This window comes from Rousettus aegyptiacus, unplaced genomic scaffold (genome assembly GCF_014176215.1).
Source record: "Rousettus aegyptiacus isolate mRouAeg1 unplaced genomic scaffold, mRouAeg1.p scaffold_m13_p_5, whole genome shotgun sequence".
NCBI lineage: Eukaryota > Metazoa > Chordata > Mammalia > Chiroptera > Pteropodidae > Rousettus > Rousettus aegyptiacus.
This window is the reverse complement of record NW_023416308.1, coordinates 9,508,736-9,528,015: the sequence shown is the minus strand read 5'-3', so window position 1 is coordinate 9,528,015 and position 19,280 is coordinate 9,508,736. Positions and strand designations below refer to the sequence as shown.

Sequence of the window (19,280 nt, the reverse complement as noted above, 5' to 3'; positions counted from 1 at the left end):
GGCTAAAGATATAACCTCTTGGGTCCCGCTCAAGACTCGAATTCTTCGGAAGCAGCATCCGGGGACTGGTATTCTCCTTCTCAGGCACCTTGTGCACCTGGCGAGTTAAGGGCCACTGCTCTGCGTTCTGACCGAGACCCTCCTTGCACTAAAATGCCGCTTCTCACGGACGCTGAACTCCATGTGCTTGGTCGGAGTTCTCACAGCGGTGGCCAAAGCGGTTTAGTCGGGTGGAACATTGCTTTGAACACACATGAATGCGAGTGCCTTGGGGAGTGACGTGCACTCTAGTTAGCCACAGGCCCCACTCCTCCCTAATGTCTCAGACCCACTTCCTCGGTTTCCTAGAAGCACTGGCTTCTCCCCGCCTTTGCCTTCAAATTGCAAATAGTTTGATTGGCCCTTCGCGCCCCGTGCGACAGACCATTAGCCACTCCGGGTTTAAAGGATTCTGAGATAAAGTGCCTTGAGTTGAGATGGGGGTGCAGGGGAGAATGTAAGGAGTAAACTGGGAGGTTGGAACAGCAAACTTAGGGCTCCTTTCTGTTTTTCAGTTGGTCCCCTCCGGTGCTCCTGACTCCCATCCCTAATGCCCCCACCCTCACGTCCCAATTGCTGCCTCCTCTACAGACAGGCGCTGTAAGAAGATACAGACAGTCCCCAGGGTGGCCCAGCACTCTCATCCCGCTCAAGTCAACTCAGCAGAGTGGAGACCAGGAGGTCGCTGCAGCTGAGTAAACAGAAGCTGGGACGGACCCGGCGAGCCTCGGGAAAACAGCAGAAAAGACTACAGTGAAGGTTTAGCGCCATCTGTCGGTCATTCAGGGAACTGCATCTCAGTCGGCCGGGCTGCGGAGAGCAAAAGGCACCTGTGAACTAGCCAGTGGGGTTTCTTTCCTCAGGCAAGAAGTTGCTTCCTTTTTGCCCATTAAATCACCCTGTGATACTATCTAGTTCAGTGGCTCTTAACCTCTTTAAGATCTCAGGCCCTTTTAATAAGCCACTGAGCACTACAAATGCTTTACGCCTGGAAAACACACTTGTACTTGATTTTGTGTATAATTCCAGAGAGTTGGCCATCCTTGGGTTAGTATCACGTTCGGAAACCCAGAGATGCCAAAGGGGTGGCCTGAGCTCACACAGCCCGTGAGTGGCAGAGCCAGGGCTGGAAGCCAGAAGTTTCAGTTTCAAATCTATTCCTTTCTTATGCTCGGGCTGCCTCTTTAAGCCTTAAAGGGCTTCTCCGTCTTTCTTCCCCATCGGTGTTTGAGCAGTCACCAGCCATCGCGAGGGCTGTGGCATCCCCATCCCTCCCGAAGGTTCTAGGTTCTTGGACAGCTCTGCTCCCTGCTGGCCTGCCTCCTCCTAGGGCCACCGTGGTGACCCTCTACCACCACTTAGGGGCTCCAGACCCAGCATCCTGTTTGGGGAGCCAGGACAGGGACCTGATCAGCCACTAACAGGCCGTTGCCCTTGGATGAATCTCCAAAGCTCCCTGGCTCTTGGCTTCCCCATGTGTAAAGTTCCCAGGTTGGGGACAGCCATCTCCAAGGGCTCAACTCCAACTGTGACAGACTGGCCCAGGGGCATGTTCCTCAGAAGCACCTCTGGGTGACTTCCCCAGCCAAGCACCGAGAGTCAGGGTCAAAAGCTGGACTCTTTTCGGAATCAGAGGCCCTGGGTGGGTGGGGTGGGGGGGGCAGAAGACACACAGGAGTCAGGATCTTTCAACACCCCCCTGTGGGCCTTCAACTCAGGACAGAGAGGCAGAGCAAGGGGCATTGCTTGGGGCTGGACAAGTGCGAGGAACACTGAATGATGGATAAGAGAGTGGCTGGGAGGGTCCAATGCCATGAGGCACAGGGTTTGGTATACAGTTGATGGCTGATAAGAGAGACTCGTTATATAACTGGCCCCCTCGTAAGCTCTTTGTTCAACAAACATCGCTTTGCCTTTTTATTGGAGCAGAGGTTCTCAAACTCGAGCCTATGAGTGTCCAGTTCAGCCGGTCTGGGGCAGGGCCCACACACTGGCATTTCTAATAAGTTCCTGAAGGATGCTGAAGGCCTCTGGTCCAGGGAATAGACTTTGAGGGACAGACCCTCCCGGCCCTTGTGGAGCTCTTCTCAGGCCAGGATTGAAGGAGTCCATACCCTACAGAGCATACTGTTATGAAAGGGGAGGTGTGGGGTGCTGTGAGAGCTCAGAACAGGGGTGTCTCTAGAGAGGGGGTGTCTAGGCTAAGACCCCTAAGTAGGACTGGCCCAGCAAAGCAGCAGGAAGGAGAAAACTTCATTAAACACATACTGAGAACGTGCCCGGACCCCTCTCACATTTCTCATCTGCCCCCCACCTCCACCCCCAGACGATGGGAGGGAGGCAGGATCAACCCCATTTTACAGATGAGGAAGCTAAGCCTCCGAGAAGCAAAGAACTGGCCCAAGATCGCATAGCGAGGAAGTAGCTCAGTCTGCCCGTCACAGGACACCTGTCAGCTGCCACACCCTCCCTGCCGCATCTGCCCTCCAGCCCCACGTCCCCCTCCCCCGGGGGAGCTGCCACGCGGACACAGCTGCAGGGCCCAGCCAGCCGCTCGCACCCCGCCTGCTCCCCGCCTGCTCCCCGCCGCTGCCCAAGCCTTTCAAGTGTTTTCATTGCTGGGTGAATTCAGCAGATGCCTTTCGATCGCAGCCTATTAAATTAGCCCCTCTCTGCAGCCAAAAGAAGATAATTATGTTTTCATTAGCCCTGGATAATGTATTACCCCCTCGGTGGCAGCCACATCAGCGAACCTCCTCTTCCTTCTCCTCCCCTTGGCTCTGCCGGAGCGCTCTGCTCGCACCCTCCAGAGGCCACCTCTAAGCTGCCCAACAGAGGCTGGTTAGGGTTTAGGTAGCAAGAAGAGGGGAAAGGGGACAGTCTTTCTTCTGTTGGGCGAGGCTTTGTCTCCACCTGCCAGCCGCACGGGCGTGAAGGCCGGGGGGCCCGAGAGAAGAGCCAGGAATAATTATTATCACAGTGACCATTTATGGACCGCTTGCTCTGTGCTGACCCCTGGATGTGGCTCAGCTGCTCGAATCCAGGGGAAGGGTGGCATTACCGACGTCTCCCCCTGAACATCGAGGGTTCCAGGGGGAATCAGATTAGGGTGCGTAGCCAGGCAGCCTCATAGAGGGGAAGGACTTCATGACGCACCTTACACAGGAGTTTCTGAGGGCAACAGCACTGCGTAGTCTGAGGGCCACCGTGTGCCTACGAGTCTCTGGTCTTTCAGTACCAGTTGCTGAAGCCCTCTGGGGTCATGGCCCAGCACAAGTGAAGAGGGGGTCCCCAACCCCGGACACTTCCCTGCCACCCCAAAAGATAATTCTGAATACTCACTCCCCTTCTTTCTCCACAAGGCGGCGATGGGGAGGCAGGAGGGACCCCCAATCTGGGGTAATCTGGGCTCAGTAGGACCAGAGTTCTAACAGCCGCTTGACCACCCATTAAGTGGGTAACCCAGAGCACGTGGCTTTGCCTCTCAGAGCCTCTGCTTTCCCCTCTGCAAAACGGGAATGAGAAAAGGAACCATCTCTTGCAATTCTTACAATAATTCAGTGAGATAGTCATAAAATGCTTGGTTCAAGACTGGCAGAGTGTTAAGTGCTCAACACAAGAGAGCCATTATTCTTTCTACTACTATGACTAGCATTGTTTTTGTTCCTGGTCCCCTAACCCGATGGACAGAGTCAGGGAAGAGGGTTTCTCTCTCTTCCCCTCTCTCCCTCCCTCCTTCCCTCTCCCTCTATTTATCCCTCTCAGCTAGTCTGTCTGTCTGTCTGTGTGCTTCTGTCCTGCCCCCACTGCCCTTCTCCGCTCTCTCTCTCTCTGTCTGTCTCTCTCTCCCTCCCTTCCTCCCACTTTCTATTTCTTTCTGCTGATCTCTCTCACACCCCCACACAGGGCCCCGGGCTCAGAGGCCCTGTCTTCCCAAAGCTCCGCCTCCTGAGCTCAGCTACCTGCCATGCTCTACTCTCAGTCCCACCAGGACACCTGGTGGTGAGGACAGAATTGGGGAGTGGGTGTTCCGTCCTCTTCTGCAGGCACAGCCCCGCCTTGGCCCTGACCCCACCGTCTCATGGCTGGCTGCCCATCCCCCTCCCAGCCACCCTTCTCCCCAGTTTCTGGAGAGGCGGCACCCCACCCTGGGCCTCTTCGGGTCTGACCTGTACGTGGCCAGGCATGGTCCCCATTTTGAGCAGGTGAACTGCCGGCCCAGTGAAAGAGCAGTTTCCCTTCCCCCTGGCTTCCTGATTTTCCCCAGTTGCCATGGTAATTGAGGGGAGCAGTGTTCTGAGTCTGACACCACTGAAGCCCAGCGCTCAACTTTGAAACGGTTCAGGCGGGGGGAACGGGGCCTCGGCTGGAAGGACTCAGCTCTCGCCTGGCTGCCTGGAGGTGCCCCAAAAAGCCTGTATGTCACTGTTCTTCTGCTCATCATTGTTATTATTATTTTTGGTTCTTGTTTACTGAGCACTTACTATATGCCAGGCACTACGTCAAGAGCTCTTTGCCAGCATCATCTTATTGTAAGCATCTTCACTATGGCCCCAGGCCCACCACACCGCTGGGGAAGCTGAGACTCTGGAACTTGTCCCCCTGTGGCACAGTCAGGAAGTGGCAGAGCCCAAGGCCAAGAAGGAATTTCTTGTGTCTTCCAGCGTGTTGAAGACAACACGGACCTCCACGCACCCCGCGAGCTCTCTATTCCTCCCTCCCCTCCCTGCGCCCCACACCCCTCTTCCTGCCCCCAAAGTCACACCCCCTTCTCTCATGCTTGATGTGCAAGACAGTCTGAAAAGCGTTTATTAGTGACAAAGGGGGCTGGTGATTTCCTCTCTGCCTCTTCTCTGCACAGCTCTGAGCCCGAGTGGGCTTGCTCTCCCCTCCGTGAGGCTGGGAGAAGATCAAGCCACCCGGAGCCAGGTGCTGTGTGTGAATGTGTGTTGAGTGTGAGTCTGAATTCTACTCTCTTTCCTTGATTTTCCCCATTTCCCCAAGAGTGTGTGAGCAACAGTGAAATGCAAAATCTTTTGCAAATCTGCCCAGGAAAAGACAGCTTTTGAGATGGGTTTATATGGTTACCCATATGTTAGGGCCCCTGAGGAAAAAGAGGAGAGCTTGGTTCTCTGTCTTCCCCTCCCCCAGTCCAGCCCTTGGCTTCTCCCCACCTGCAGGTCTACAGGCCACAGGTGAGCCTGTCCCTTCCCTGCTCCCCTGTCTCCAGCTGCCAGGCCTATGTGCTGGTCCTGGGACAAGGACGAGGCCACATTTCCAGAACCGGCTGCCAGGAACAGAGAGCTCAGGGAGCAACCGCCTTGCCTGGGGACCCCCGGGGGCTTCCGGCCCTGCCCAGCCTGGGAGGCTGTGGCTCCCACTGTCCCGTTAAAGAATGTTGCCCCCACGGTGATGTGAACACAGAAATACCCATCCCTGCCTCCCATGGGCCCTCTCTGCCTGAGAGAGCTGCCCTTGTGGCTACTACATTCAGCCCCCTCCAGGATCCCAGAAATTGTCTGTGTGTGTGTGTGTGTGTGTGTGTGTGTGTGTGTGTGTGTGTGTGTTTCCTGATTGATAGAAAAAAAAAAATGGAAATTAGGTTATATAAAAGATGTATGCTTTGGAGCCCAGAGCGGCTCTTTTAATGAGGGTTGCGACGTCTCCTTCCCCACACCCATAAACCAGCCGGGTTGGACGTCACCACTAATTCGTTTCAGCGATGATAGGATAAAGGAGGGACATTAAGAAATAAATTCCCCCTCACGACCCTCGCTGAGCTCACGGCTCAGTCCCTACATATTTATGCCGCGTTTCCAGCCGCTGGGCGAGGAGCTACTTGGCGCCGTGGCTCGTCCGAGGGGCAGCGGAGCGGCGGGCGAGCTCCAGGCCGACGGGGTGAGCCGGGGGTGTGCGCAGGGCGCCCGGCGCTGCGTGGGGGAAGCCCACCGCCTCCATCCCGAACTTGGGTTCGCTGGGGCGGAGGGAGGGGAGGGGACAAGGAAGGGGTGGGGGCTCGGCGAGAGGGGGTGGGGAGGGATCAGAGAGGCACAAAGCGGAGGGGGGAAGGACGCGCGTGCGGCTCGCACCCAGGGGTGAGTGCGCGCGACTGGCGCCCTCCAGCCCTGTGGGTCGGAGGACCCGGAGGACTCGGAGCCGGGAGGTGGAGGAGGAGGAGGAGGAGAAGCAGGAGAAGACGGAGGAAGAGGCGGGCAGGCGCGCGGACTAGCAGGCGGGCGGGTGCGCAGCGCCGAGAGGCGGCCTCGGAGCTGCCCCGCTGGGCGGCAGGTGAGTTCTCGGCCCGAGCGTCCCACGTCCCCTTCCTGTCCCCTCGTGCTCTCTGCTCCTGTGCAAGCCCCCGGTGCGCGTGAGAGGCGCCAGGTTTGCGCGTCCCAACTTGGTTCGGGCAGCCGCGTTCCTCCTTCTTCCCCGCCGGCGTCCCCAGGCCTGGGACTCCGGTCTCGGGGGTCGGGTCGCCGCGCCCACCCCGCTCCAACTTTGCAGGGACCCGCGCCCGCCTCCAGCCGCGAGCTCAGCTCCTAGCTGCGCGCTGGCGGTAATGGCGGAACCTTTTGGCACCGCTCGCTACTCCCAGTGGGCAGCCCACTGCTGGGGGACACCCGTCCCCGGGGATCCGTGCACCTGCCCATGCTCAACTTGCAGCTTTCCTCCGTGCCCAGCTCTCCCGAGGTATGGCACCTGCGAGCCCGCGGGGACAGTGGACTCCTTCGCATTGCTAGCCGCCCTCGGCGGGGGGCCCGAGGCCGGGCGCCTCTGCTCCTGGGAACGTTGCTCCTGCCTGGCTTGCAACTTTGTAAGGAAGCTCATTGCGCTCCTGTCGTAATGGAGGGCCGCCTGCACCTCTTTACTACTCATGTCCGATGGAACTGGGTGGGGTGCGAGAGCGCTGGTTCCCAGAACCTAGGAAAGTTGTGCCTCCCGCTAGGAAGAGGCTCTGAGGCTCCCGGAGAGTCCCTCCGATGGGCTCCGGGCGCGCGCTTCGCTGCGATTCGGAATTAGTGCACTGCGCGCGGTATGTTTGCTTCCAGGTGACCAAGGGTTGGAGCAAGGTCCCCGCGAGATCCAACTCCCAGGGCCACCTGAAGGGCCTTCGAGCCCGAGGGGCCAGACCAGGCTCTCTGGACTGTGCCCTAGAGATCGCGAAAGCCTTGCCCCCACGCCCAGGCCACTGAGGCAGGTGGGGCTGGCGGTTCTCGGAGCGCCGAGACCTCGCTGTCTGGGGCGTGCGCAGAGAGGAAGGCAGTAGAAGGAAGGCAGAAAATTTCCGAGGGATACCCCTGCGTTCTAATCCTAGATTTACCCTTTATTTGCTGTGTGGCCTTAGGTAAGCCCCTTCCCCTTACTGAGCCAGAGTTCTCTCGTCTGTAAAATAGGGAAATAACGCGTACCTTCCTCATGGTTAAAAAAAAAAAAAATCATGAATGTGAAGCCTAGGGCAAGCACTCAATTCGCAGGAAACATTGCTAGTATTTTACTATTTGAATGCTGCGGGGCCGGATCTGAGCGATTGGGTCCTTGGGGGTTTCCTGTGAGTAGAAACGGTGAGGGGCCTCCCCTGAGAGTCCTCTGGCTGTGGTAGCCTGTGCTCCCCTTCAGCGGGACCCAAGTAGTCTTGAAGAAATGATATGTAGGTCCTTCCTGCAGATGAGCCTCTGATAGCCGCCCAGCTCAAGTCCGGAGCTCAGTCCCCAGAAAAACCGAACTGCCCTAGGGACAATGCAGGAAGGGTCCCTAGGGTATCCCTGGGGCAGAGGTGGAGAGCTGGCCAGCGCACGCAGGGTTCATCACCTGGCCCAGGACCTTGGGAGAGGGAACAGAGGGGCTGCCCGCTCAGGCCGGGCCCCAGGCGAATGAGGGAAAACTTCCCCCTTGGGCTAACACTGCAGCTTCACAAAGACACGAGGGAATATCGATCCTCCCCGTTGTTATTTTGAATGTAAGGTGAAATGGAGAAGGAGCGTCTCGTGCCCCAGGCCGCAGGGGTGGCATCCATTCTCTGCCCTCTGGCGTCTCAGCAGACAGACGCAAGAAGCCCTGGCAGGTCGCGGAGGGGGACATTGTGACCCGCCATGTCTACCGCCACCACCCACCCCAGTGCTTTCCCCCAGCCTGATTCCAAGCCCCGAAGGGCACATGGCTTTGTGCCATCCTCAGGGCACTGTCACACGCGAGGTATTCCTGGAATACCCCCAGGTCACCAGCACAGCAATCCGAATCCCATTTTGCAGAGATGGTAATTGAGCAGGGCAAGCCCAGCGACGTGCCCATAGTCACCTAGCTAGTAAGCGGCGCAGCTGTAGACCTCAGTTCCAGTGTTTGACTTCTTAATTTGGGATTTTTTTATTTTTATTTTTGGTACGTCTCTGGGCACATAAGCAGTCTAACATGTGCTCTTGCCAGAGCACCCACAGCCTTATTTCCTGATAGATCTGCTTGGACAGAGGCTACCCCAACACTCAGGAGCATGGCTGTATCTCCAGACTTTCTGATTTCCCCAAAGTCCCACACCATGTATGGATAGAGCAAGCCACACAGTAATGGGGTCTGGCAACGATCTCTGCTTGGGGCTAAGCTTAACTTATGCCGTGGCTGTGTGACCTCTGGCTGGTCTCTCAACCTCTCTGAGCTTCAGTTCCGTTATCTGCACAATGAGAACAGTAATTCCTACCAGGGGTTGTTTTGAATAGTTGTGAAAATGTGTGTGTCAGTTCTGGAAATGATAGTTTTATGCCAAGATTGGCGATCATACAAGAAGGGGAACCCCAGAGGGAGGTCTTCTGGTAGCAACCATTTGGGTCTAGTACTGTAGATGTGGTTTCCACACTAGCCTGCCCTTTGCTCTTCCTGCCTCTTCTTCAATCCACCCCCCAAATGGCCAGAGCCACCCCTCCACCCCAGTTTCAGTCTTGCATGGGGAAGGACCACACCAGGAAGGGTGAGAAGCTGGGAGTGGTCTGGTGGGGTAGGCTGCTTTCCAAGGGTCTCTGGAGCCGAGCTGCAAAGAGCTGTCCACGGTACCACCCAGACAGCTGTCCAAAACCTCCCCATTGTGGGGATGCTGATTCCCAAGGATACAGGAAGACTCGGGGGTCAGTTCACCTGGGTATTCTGAGTACACACAGGTTTGACTGTGCTGTCTTCTTGGGTGTATGTTTTGACTTGTCTTATGACAAGACTCGGTGTGTTGCCTGTCACTCGGTTTCTGTGGGTCTGTGCGTGGTTTGGTGAGCCTTGGAACGTGGTTGAGAGCCTCTGGCAACAGTCTGCACCCGTTAGAACAGAGGCTTTTTCCTATTAGAAATCGGATTGCGCAGAAGTGGAATTTGATATTCCAGGACCAATTTTCATCTGGCCGGTGTGAAGAAAGGGACGTGCTTCCCATCACGGGCCAGTGTGGGTGTGTATGGTTAACAACGCAAAGGCTGCAACATGACCATTTTCCTTATTCTAATGTATGATAGCATTTAGACATCATCTAATCTAGCAAATGCCAAACATCAGCCTGTAGACCATCAGCGTCAGAATCCACCAAGGCACTGGTTAAAGGCAGAGCGATCCCCCAACACACACACAGAGAGAGAGAGAGAGAGAGAGAGAGAGAGAGAGAGAGAGAGAGAGAGAGAGAGATCTAAAACACTGTCCCCAAGGGAGATTGAAATTCTGTATTTTTTTTATACCTACAGCACCTGGTCTTCCTAGGTGGTCTCCCATCCAAGTACTAACCAGGCCCAACCTTGCTTAATTTCCAAGATCAGATGAGATCGGGCACGTTCAGGGTGACATGGCCGTAGACGAAGTTCTGTATTTATAAGGAGACATTTCCAGGAGATTCTAACACCTTCGGCTCTTGTCCATCACCTGCATTTTACAGATGGAGAAACTGAAGCCCAGAAAAGGTATGTGACTTGCTGAAAGTCACACAGCATAGTATCAACAAAGCTGGAATAGAGTCTTAGTCTTGACTCTTTGCCTAGTGCTCATATATGATGCCACATTTACTTCAGTATAGAGAACCCCTATGGATTCTGAACTTAAAGGAAATTTAATTCTTTTTCCTGGTTGTTGTCATAGATCGGACAAACTCTTCAGAGAGACTGCATATGATTTCTCCCCCCATGACCTTGGTGCACATGAGCCCTGAGACCCCATCTAGTGCACATGAGCCCTGAGACCCCATCTAATGTTGGGAATTGATCCAAATGGTTGACCTGTCTGTCCTTTCAGAGAGGAAATTCCTTTAAAAAGCGACATATCAGGTATAACGTTAGGAACCAAGTAATCGTAGGAGCTAATAAACCCTGTCTAACTACTATGGGTTTCACCAAAGCCATTGGTTTCAGTTTGTTTTGACAGCTGAGCTGACCCCCCCACCCAAACTTTGCAAGTCCTGCGTATGTTTTTATCCCACGCCTGTTCCTGGCGAAGGAGAACGATGAGCAGCCTCCTGCAATGCTGAAAAGTTGAGTCCACTTGACTGTATTAAATGAAAATGATCTGTCAACAGAAAATGCCCCGAGGTCTCCAATAAAAGCATAGCTAACAGGGTATAGCGGGCAGTGGATCTTGGCATAGCCGTGTTTAGTGGTAATAAGCCAGAGCCAAGCAGCAGTTATGTGTGGTTCTGCAGCAGACGTCAGCACATTCGTCCAGTGTGTAATGATGAGTGTAAAAGGGCAGGCCCAGGGCCGGGCCCCAAGGGCAGGTACCAGATTAAGGTGGTGTGAGCCCCGCGCTGACAAAGCCTGTGGTCTGGTCAGGCAACGGCTACCAAACAAACCTTATGCCAGGCAGGAAATTCCTGCAAGAGAGGTGGAGGTAAATGCTGCTGCAGCACCCAGGATGGGTGGCTGGGCGTATCAGGGAAGACTTCTCAGAGGAAATGGCAACGGGGCCGGTAGCCTTTTGATTTGTAGCCACCCACCCCCACCCAAGTGACAGAGTCTCCAGTGCTGAACTTGGTCAAGTGCGGCCTGGTCAAAAGGCAGAACATCGCACTGAGAAACTAAAGAGGATGCCACCCGGGGAAGCATCTGATACCAGGCTCGGTCGGGCACTTGTGGAATCGGTGACTCTGGGTGAGTGAGTTAACCCCTCCGCACCTCAGGCACGTCGTCTGTAGAATGGGAATTAAAACTGCTGCGTGAGGTTGTTAGGAGGATTCAGTGAGATGGTGTATGCGTAACCCTGGGCAGGGGGATGGTGTCAGGCCAATTTCAATGTCGGAACAAAAAAAAAAATATATGCAAAAAGGAGAGACCCGTTTAGTTAGCCAGCTGACGTGAGCCGTGACCCTTCTGCTCACCCAGCCCCAGTCTTCTCTCTTCTGAAATGAAGGAGTTGAAATTCAAGGTCAACTCCATTCGGAGGCCCGCGGGTCTGTTCTCTTCGGCCGGCACAGGGTTTGCGTTGTGTTTCGGTTTGGTTCGGGTGTTTTGTTGCTGTCGTCGTTGTTGCCTTTAGGTCACAGGCCCCTTCATTAAGTACTGTTTATGTCACTTGCCTGGACCTTCAAGACACCGCAGCTCATAACCCCTGGACTATTTTTCCCTCGAAGACCTTTTTAACTGTAACATTCTCTGCCTCACCCAAGACAGACATTTGCCCAATTCTTGCCCATCGGCTGCATCTGATTTCTGCTGGCAGTTCCAGAAAGAAAGGGTGCTCTGAGAGGATCGAAAGCACAGAGCCATTTGTAGGAGCAGAGCTCCCTCTTCCAGCCTGGGCAATGTTTTCCTTTTTCCCACTTCCGATTTACATATTCTGTCACCTACCATCATAAGATCACCTCTTCTCAATTAAGATTCCCCAGAAAACACAGTCCTTTTTGGCCATCTGAGATGCTTTGGAATGGAAGGCACTTGAAAGCAATTTCACAGATTTTCAGGGATGTCCTGAAAAGTGTTACAGCTTCTGCAGGGAACCTTTGCCCACTGGCATTAGACAATACTCAGGAATCTCTTCTTTATGCAAAACCTGATAGCTAAATCGCTAGCTACCATGGGGGCTAAAAAGATGAGCCTTTCTGGAACCTGTTTCCAGGTAGAAATGAAGAAGGGAGCTTGTGAACTCAAAAAAGCTTGCCCAAGTTCAGCTCGTTTCGATGAGCAGCCAGTGTTTCTCGGTTAGAGGATTTCATATCATCAGCAAGAGTCAGGAAAGCTGCATCTTCATCTAAGAAACAAGCCCTGACTCCCAGCTCTGTGCCAGACCCCATAAGAGAGGCTTGGGGCGTAAAGGAATTCAAGAGGCTATCTCCATCCTCAAGCACCCCCCGTGTCCAAGAAAGAGATCGACTTGCCAATAACTGGAATGCAATGGGGAAAATCATGTGGTCGGCCCATCCTCTTTGGTCATTAAAAGAGCCGTGTGGACCACGTCATGCTGTGTTTTATTCCAGGAATTTTAAGCAAAAATGTAACCTTCGGAGATAAATTAGAATAATACTCAATAGCAACTGACATATTTTGGGCATGTTTTTCTCTTTGATTTTTGAAGCAGTCTCTTAGCTCTGCAATATTCAATAAGGAAAACAAAGACCAGTTACATTAATGTAACAGAATTCAAGTAATGAAAAGAGTCAACAACATCTATGTGCTAGTTTATCAAGACGAGACTAAGCTGGAAAGACTTTTATTTGTCATTTCTCCCCTAATATGATAGTCTTTGAAACAAAACTCCTTTATTTGTTGCAAAGCATGGTATAAGATAATGAGACCGGATGGATATTTTTCGGCTTGCTATTTTTATTGTTTTTGATTATTTTTTAACCAACATGCAAAACTCCTACATGTAGGTAAATGTTACTTCCTTAACTGCTGCCTTCCCTGCCCAGGATTTCTTGGGGGTATCTTCTTCAAGGCTTGCCTTCAAAAATTATAATAGTTCTTTCTGAATTCCCCGAGAGGTGATACCTTTGGGGGCTTTTGAGGGCATATCGGCGTTTCAGAAACAGCAAGAAGTCATCAGGAGCCACATTTTGTGGTTAAAATGGGTGATTACATTGGAAGACATCATGCAGAGATTTAGTTTGGAGGAGGGTTCTTTTTCAAAACGACATGGTGGATTTCTCGTCTGGTTCCAAACAGATGCCTAAGTCAAGCAATGTACCCTGTACACTTCATCTTGAGACTCTAGTGACAGGAACCAGCTCCCGTGAAGCCAAAAGTCTTCTTGCTTGAGAAGCCAAAAGTCTTCTCACTCCATTTCTGTGCGGTACATTGACTTCTCTCTGCTAAGCAGGGAGGATTCGATTTATGGCCGAGGTTACCATTGTTGAAAAAACAACCTTAACTGGATATTTGGTGAGATTTTGCAAGTGTAGTTAATCATCTTGGGTATAGTAATGGTTTTAGTGGGCCACTATCTTTTTTTTCTAGACTACATGCTTTAGAATTTAGGGCTGAAGCATCTTATTTTCAAATGGTTCTGCATAAAAGACAGACGATACACTAGATAGATAGATGGATGGATGGATAGATAGATAGATAGATAGATAGATAGATAGATAGATAGATAGATAGATAGATGATAGATAGAATAAGAGCAAGAAATGATGGATCGAAGGATGGATGGAAAGATGATTAACCAATCAATTGATTAATAGATAGGATGGATAGACTGGGCAAATGCTAATAGTCAATTGAATCAAGTTGGAAGTTTATAGGGGTTGTACTAGTCTTTTAAAATTTCTCTGTTTAAATATTTCATAACAAAAAGTTGGATGGCAGGAGTAGCTTTATTTAGACTTTCCTCTGTGTTAAATTTTTTCGCGTTTCTTAGGAGAATAATATTCAGCCTCCCCATCCCTAAACCCCTCCCCTCCGCACGCATAGACACACACATGCACATACAGACACACCCTCATGAGCACCTCTTTTCCTGGAAGAAATAATCCGCAGTTTTGCAAAATGTCACTGTTTTCCACGGCAGCCTTTCTTTACATTTTTCCCTCAGCATTTTAATTAGGGCTGTGAGTCACTGCGCTTTATGAAGGCTGGTGACAATGTCATTTACGGCTGTTTAGCATCCCAATTGAGCCCTCTTCCGCGGTGCATTACATCAGGGGCATTGAGCAATGAGCAGGCGACAGTTCCCTCTGTCAGCAGCAGAACGGGCTCTGTGCCTCTTGAGGAATTGAGAAATGAGCTTGAGGTTCGTTCCTGGAATATCTTCCAAAGTTGCCTTTTCTACCGCTGGCTTGATAGCCTTGGCGCGCCAGAATGTGTTTGAGCTCCGAAGAGTGATTCAGATCTGCAGCTTTGGACAGCTTTCTGGGGGTCAGTGAGCTTCTCTTCCAGGTGCAGGGGTCTGACTTGCCGTGACACTGGCTCTTAAATCTATCAGACCCCTGTGGATGTGAGGCGACTGGGGTAGGGGCAGGGTCCTGGAGCCCATCCAAGCTGGATTCGAACCCAACCACTGCCACTCATTAGGCAAGTTATTTAATCTCTCTTTAAACCTCCTTTTCCTCTTCTGTGAGCATAGGGATAACTCCACTTCACTGGGTTCTTGGGACTGTTAAACGCTGGGTGCATTTTGGGTGCTCCATCAGCTTATCGGTAAGGATGAGGCTGGCCATTAGGAAAATTCCACTTAGACGTGTTGCACCCTTGGCCCTTAGGGCTGCTTCTAACAGTCCTCATCCCTAGACCCCAGGCGCAATGAGGATGAAGATTTGTCAGTCGGGGTGCAACCAGGAAACAGAAGGTATCTGCAACCTGGATTTCCAAGATAATTTAATGAATGAATTATTTAAGGATACAGTTTAGGGCACCAGCAAAGGAGGGTGAAGGAAGTGTCCAGGGACTAGGAGGGGTGAAGACCACCCTGGCGCAATGAAGCCAGAGAGGGAATATGGTGTGGCTGAAGCACTTTGGGCCAAGGGAAGGGGTTGGAGGTAGAGACCTCTCAGCAGAGGCTGTGCTGGGAAAGGGTGAGGAATGCAGAGGTATCCAGACCACCGCGCTAAAATGGAATGGAGCGGAGGCAGGGCGTGCAGTCTCTCTCTCTCTCTCTCTCTCTCTCTCTCTCTCTCTCTCTCTCTCTCTCTCTCTCTCTCTCTTTCTCTCTCTCTCTCTCTCACACACACACACACCTCATCTGTGCCTCTCAGTGGCCAAACCCAATCAGAGGCCAGAGGGCAAGGAGCCTTTGGATATCCATAGAGGTCGGCCTCTTCCTCGGGCCCGGATAGGTTTGGAGAAGGGTGGAGAATGGCTCTGGGGATGGACAACGACCAGCACAGAGGAGGGAAAAGAGGAAGAGGTCGCTGATAACCATCAATAAAACCAACCCCAGTTCGTCAGCTCCAAGCAGAAAGATGCTTCCCGGATCTAGAATGTGCTGGAGTGTCTCCAGTTTTCTGTAGGATTCTCATGGAATCCTCAAAACAAATCAGGCATTTTCTTTTGTTTCAAATACTGAACGATATCCCCGGGTACTTCGAGGAGATGGGAGTGGACATTATAAAATCAAATGAACAGTGCCAGGGCATTGTACTTAACCAGCAAATTACAGCATAGGATCCTGGGTAAATAAAGCATTTAGTCATTGAGGAGATGAGGCTTCCTGAGTAAGCTGCTGAGGTGGGCTTGGTGTTCAGTCAACAAGTAACCAGTATAGTATCTGTTGAATGCCCACTCTGTGTTGTTCTGAGCACGTGGCCAGCTGAGGGATGGCCAGCGGTATCATGCCAGCCGGACATGTGTCTTGTGAAAGCAGGAGTTCTTGGATGCCAAAGCAAGGCATTCTAGTGGTAGCTGCCCAGGAACCCCGGGATTTTATTGCTGACCTTCAAGGAGTACGGTAGATTAAACGTGGAGGAACTTTCTTGACAGAAGCAGCGTAATGTTGTAGAAATGACCCTGGAGTGGGAGCCGGGAGTTGCCTGTGGCTCCGGTAATGACAATGACACCGGCCAACATTCCTTGCACACTTGGGAAGGGCCTGGTACTGTGTTCCGTGTTGGGCTCACGTAAGCACAGGTTTTCCAAAAGGTGGTAGATACTCCTCCACTCGTGGTACCCATTTTATTGAGGTAAAATTCACGTGACGTAAAATTTATCATTTTAAAGGGTACCATTCAGTGGCATTTAGTATATCCACGGTGTTTTACAATTGTCACCTCTGTCTAGTTTCAAAACATTTCCATCACCACCCTACTCGGAAACCCCCTACCCATTAGGAATTGAAAATAAGTGTTTAAACGAAAACTTGTCCCTGAGTTTCGCAGCGGCACTAGTCACAGTAGCTGATGTGGAAATAACCCAAATGTCAATCATCACATGGATGGATAAACAAAATGTGCTCCGTCCAGACAACGGAATATTATTCAGCCATAAAAAATAAATGTGGTGCTGACGCACGCCACAGCATGGATGAACCTTGAAGGCATCGTACTGCGTAAAAGAGACTAGATACAAAAAGGCCACAGAGTATAGGCTCCACTTACATGAAATGCCTAGAGGGGCAAATCCATAGAGACAAAGGCTAACGAGTGCTTGCCAGGTGCCGAAGGGAGGGAGGGAGGAAAGAGAGAGAGGCTGCTTAACTGATACCCATGTTTTAAAACTTTTTATTTTGAACTAATTTTAGTCTTAGAGAAAAGTTGCAAAACCGTGCAATGAGTTTCTTTATACCCTTTTCCCAGCATCCCCTAATATAAAGATAATCCATAGCCATAGTACGATTGTCAAGGACAGAACATTGACAGTGAATATTATCATTAATTCAACTACAGACCTTATTTGAATCTCGCCACGTTGTCTACTAATGACGTTCTCTCTGTTCCAGGATCTTATCCAGGGTCCCACCTCATTTTTAGTGCTTATTTCTCCTTAGTCTCCTCGGATCTGTGATGGTTTATGAATCTCTCCTTGCTTCTCACGTGTCCGACACTTTCAAAGATTAGTCATTTGTTTCGTAGAATACCCCTCAATCTGAGTTCGTTCAGTGTTTTCTCATGATTGGAGTGAGGTCATATCCATTTTTTTAAAATTCACTCATTAAATATTTGTTTTGAAAGAGAATAGAAAAATGTAGCCAGCATCTTTGTATTTATGATTTCATGGGTATTATTGCACATGATGACGTTATAGTAAGAAAGGTAAAAAGCGAGTCAGCTTTAAGGAAAAGTGGTAAATAATGACATAGGTGAGACACAGGTATGGTGCAAAGATATGAAGGGGAAATATGACATTTCACATAGTCTTCGCAAGAACCCTGCCAAGTTGATGCTGTTATTACTCACCATTTTACAGATGAGGAAACAGAGGCACAGAGATTCTAAATGTCGACAAATGGCAGAGTCAGGATTCGAACCAAGGACCTACCAGCTTAACCATGACTTTCCCCCATAAATCATCCTTCCCACCTCTGTGACGTCGGCAAGGTGACGTCACTCTCTCTCTTCTGTGACTTTATCTGCAGAGCTCTGTTAGGTGAGGCTGAATGAGATGGGAATGTGCGGCTCAGTGCTGAGGAAGGGGTGTCTTCTAAGGTAATACCAGGTGCACTGGTTCAACAGGAGGTGAAGACCCAGCCAGTTTAGGTAACCCCAAGACACAGTCACTAGGGACAACGTGTGGGACCTGGGACTGTGTGATTCCTTCAGATGGAAACAGGAGGCTGGTTTCCATTCAGCTCCTGTTGGAACGAGTCGGTAAAGACTGGTCTGACATCAGAAGAAAAAGCTCTCGAGAGAAAGGTGTCACTCCAGGAAGGGTTTTTGTAAACACACCGAGGTGCGAGAAGGAGCAGGTACGGAGTGGAGTGAAGGGTGGCTGGTGTGTGAAAGGCTGCACCATTCTCAGAAGCTTTAACTCAGGAAAGAGGAGGGCAGGGGGAGCATCTGCCACAGGGCACGATGCAGAGAGCTTTCGGGAAGGTGTGGACCTGGACCAACTCGGAGCACCTATGGCAGGACCCAAATCACTGAGCACATCTGCCCCTTCGTTGAGCAGCTTTGAAAGGTGACCTTCCTTGCTTCCCTTTAACACTCACTAGCAGCGGTCCCACAGTCAAAAAACAAAAACAAAAAACTCTGCAGGGTCCTGGCAAGAAACAAATGAGTGAGAGGGGTTGACCTGGGAACCAAGGGAAATAGAAGGGCTCACGCCCTATCAAAGGGCCACTGACATTCAGGAAGGCAGACTCGGTATGCGCGCGCCTTCCAGTGTCCCAAGAAAACCAGAAATTTGTATTGCATGTGAAATTTCCGGTCTTTGTGTTAACCCAATGAAAGTTAGGTGTATCCCTATGGGTGTTGTTTGTAGAATCTAGCCGGAGCCCTTCTGAAGCAAGAGATAACCTGGGTCTGAAGCACTTTTGTACAAAACAGTTTATAGTTTGGGTTGAAATTGAAATTTCATTTGAAACTACCATTTTCATAGGTCACAAAATAGTTGAATATTTGCCATTTTACACGGTTCAATCCAACATCATCACACCCCCTAGACTGAAGTGTTCTGCTTGAAGCATCGTGGGACTGCAAAAAAGTAACTCAGGCATCAGAGGCACACTGGTTTCTTAAACTATAATACACATGAACTAATATACACATGAACCTCCTGGGGAATCTTAAAATGCAGAGTCTGATTCTTAGGTCTGGGGTAGGGCCTGAGACTCTGCATTTCTAAGCATCCCTCAGGTGATGCCTGCTGGTCCACGAACCACATGGTGTAGTCAGGCATTAGGCCATGTCCAGCAACAGTCATTTTACAAACTCCATTAAGACCCCACTTTAGCTCTCCTCTTTCTGAGTCTAAGTGTCGTGACCTAAGTATGCAAAAGACCCCTGCATCCATGATTTCATTTGTAATGGGCCATGTCATCGCCTCCCTGCAGCTGCTGGGCAGGAAGTGAGCTGACACCAGCCCCCCACCTTCCTGCATGGCAACCACCAGCTGGAATGGCGCTCCAGAGGAGGATGGGCTCTCCTGTTCCCTCCCGTCTCCACTGCTCCCTCTCACCTCGCACTCGGGCGACCTCAAGAGTTGCAGACTTGGAGAGTGAGACTCTGATTTACTGAGCACCTACTATGTGCCAAGCGCTTTGCACTGAGGGTAGACCAGGGAGCCATGACCTTTGCCGTCAAGGAGTGTATAGTCTCATAGTTCATTAGGATGGTCATTTTTAAGAACAAAGTCGTTGCTCAATAAAAGCTGAATAAATAAAGGAGTTGTAGCAGGGATCTCTCTAATACTAAGATCCTTATTTTTACT

The 19,280-nt window shown here is 51.1% G+C and overlaps 1 protein-coding gene and 1 non-coding gene across 3 annotated transcripts in view; one reads left to right on the top strand and one right to left on the bottom strand.

Annotated features, from left to right (window-relative positions):
- The first annotated feature begins 5,646 nt into the window (after nucleotides 1-5,646).
- NOS1 (nitric oxide synthase 1) overlaps nucleotides 5,647-19,280 on the top strand; it is a 99,531-nt gene continuing 85,897 nt past the window's right edge. Inside the window, exon 1 of one of the 2 annotated variants that reach the window (XM_036221462.1) lies at nucleotides 5,647-5,937. The gene's annotated coding sequence lies outside the window, so the exon portion shown is untranslated. Of the gene's footprint in view, nucleotides 5,938-6,277; nucleotides 6,328-19,280 lie in introns of those variants that run through there. The other variant, XM_016149509.2, reaches the window with a different exon arrangement.
- Nucleotides 9,735-9,853, bottom strand: LOC118603249. Its single transcript, XR_004951136.1, has one exon. It is a non-coding gene; the product is annotated as a 5S ribosomal RNA (ribosomal RNA).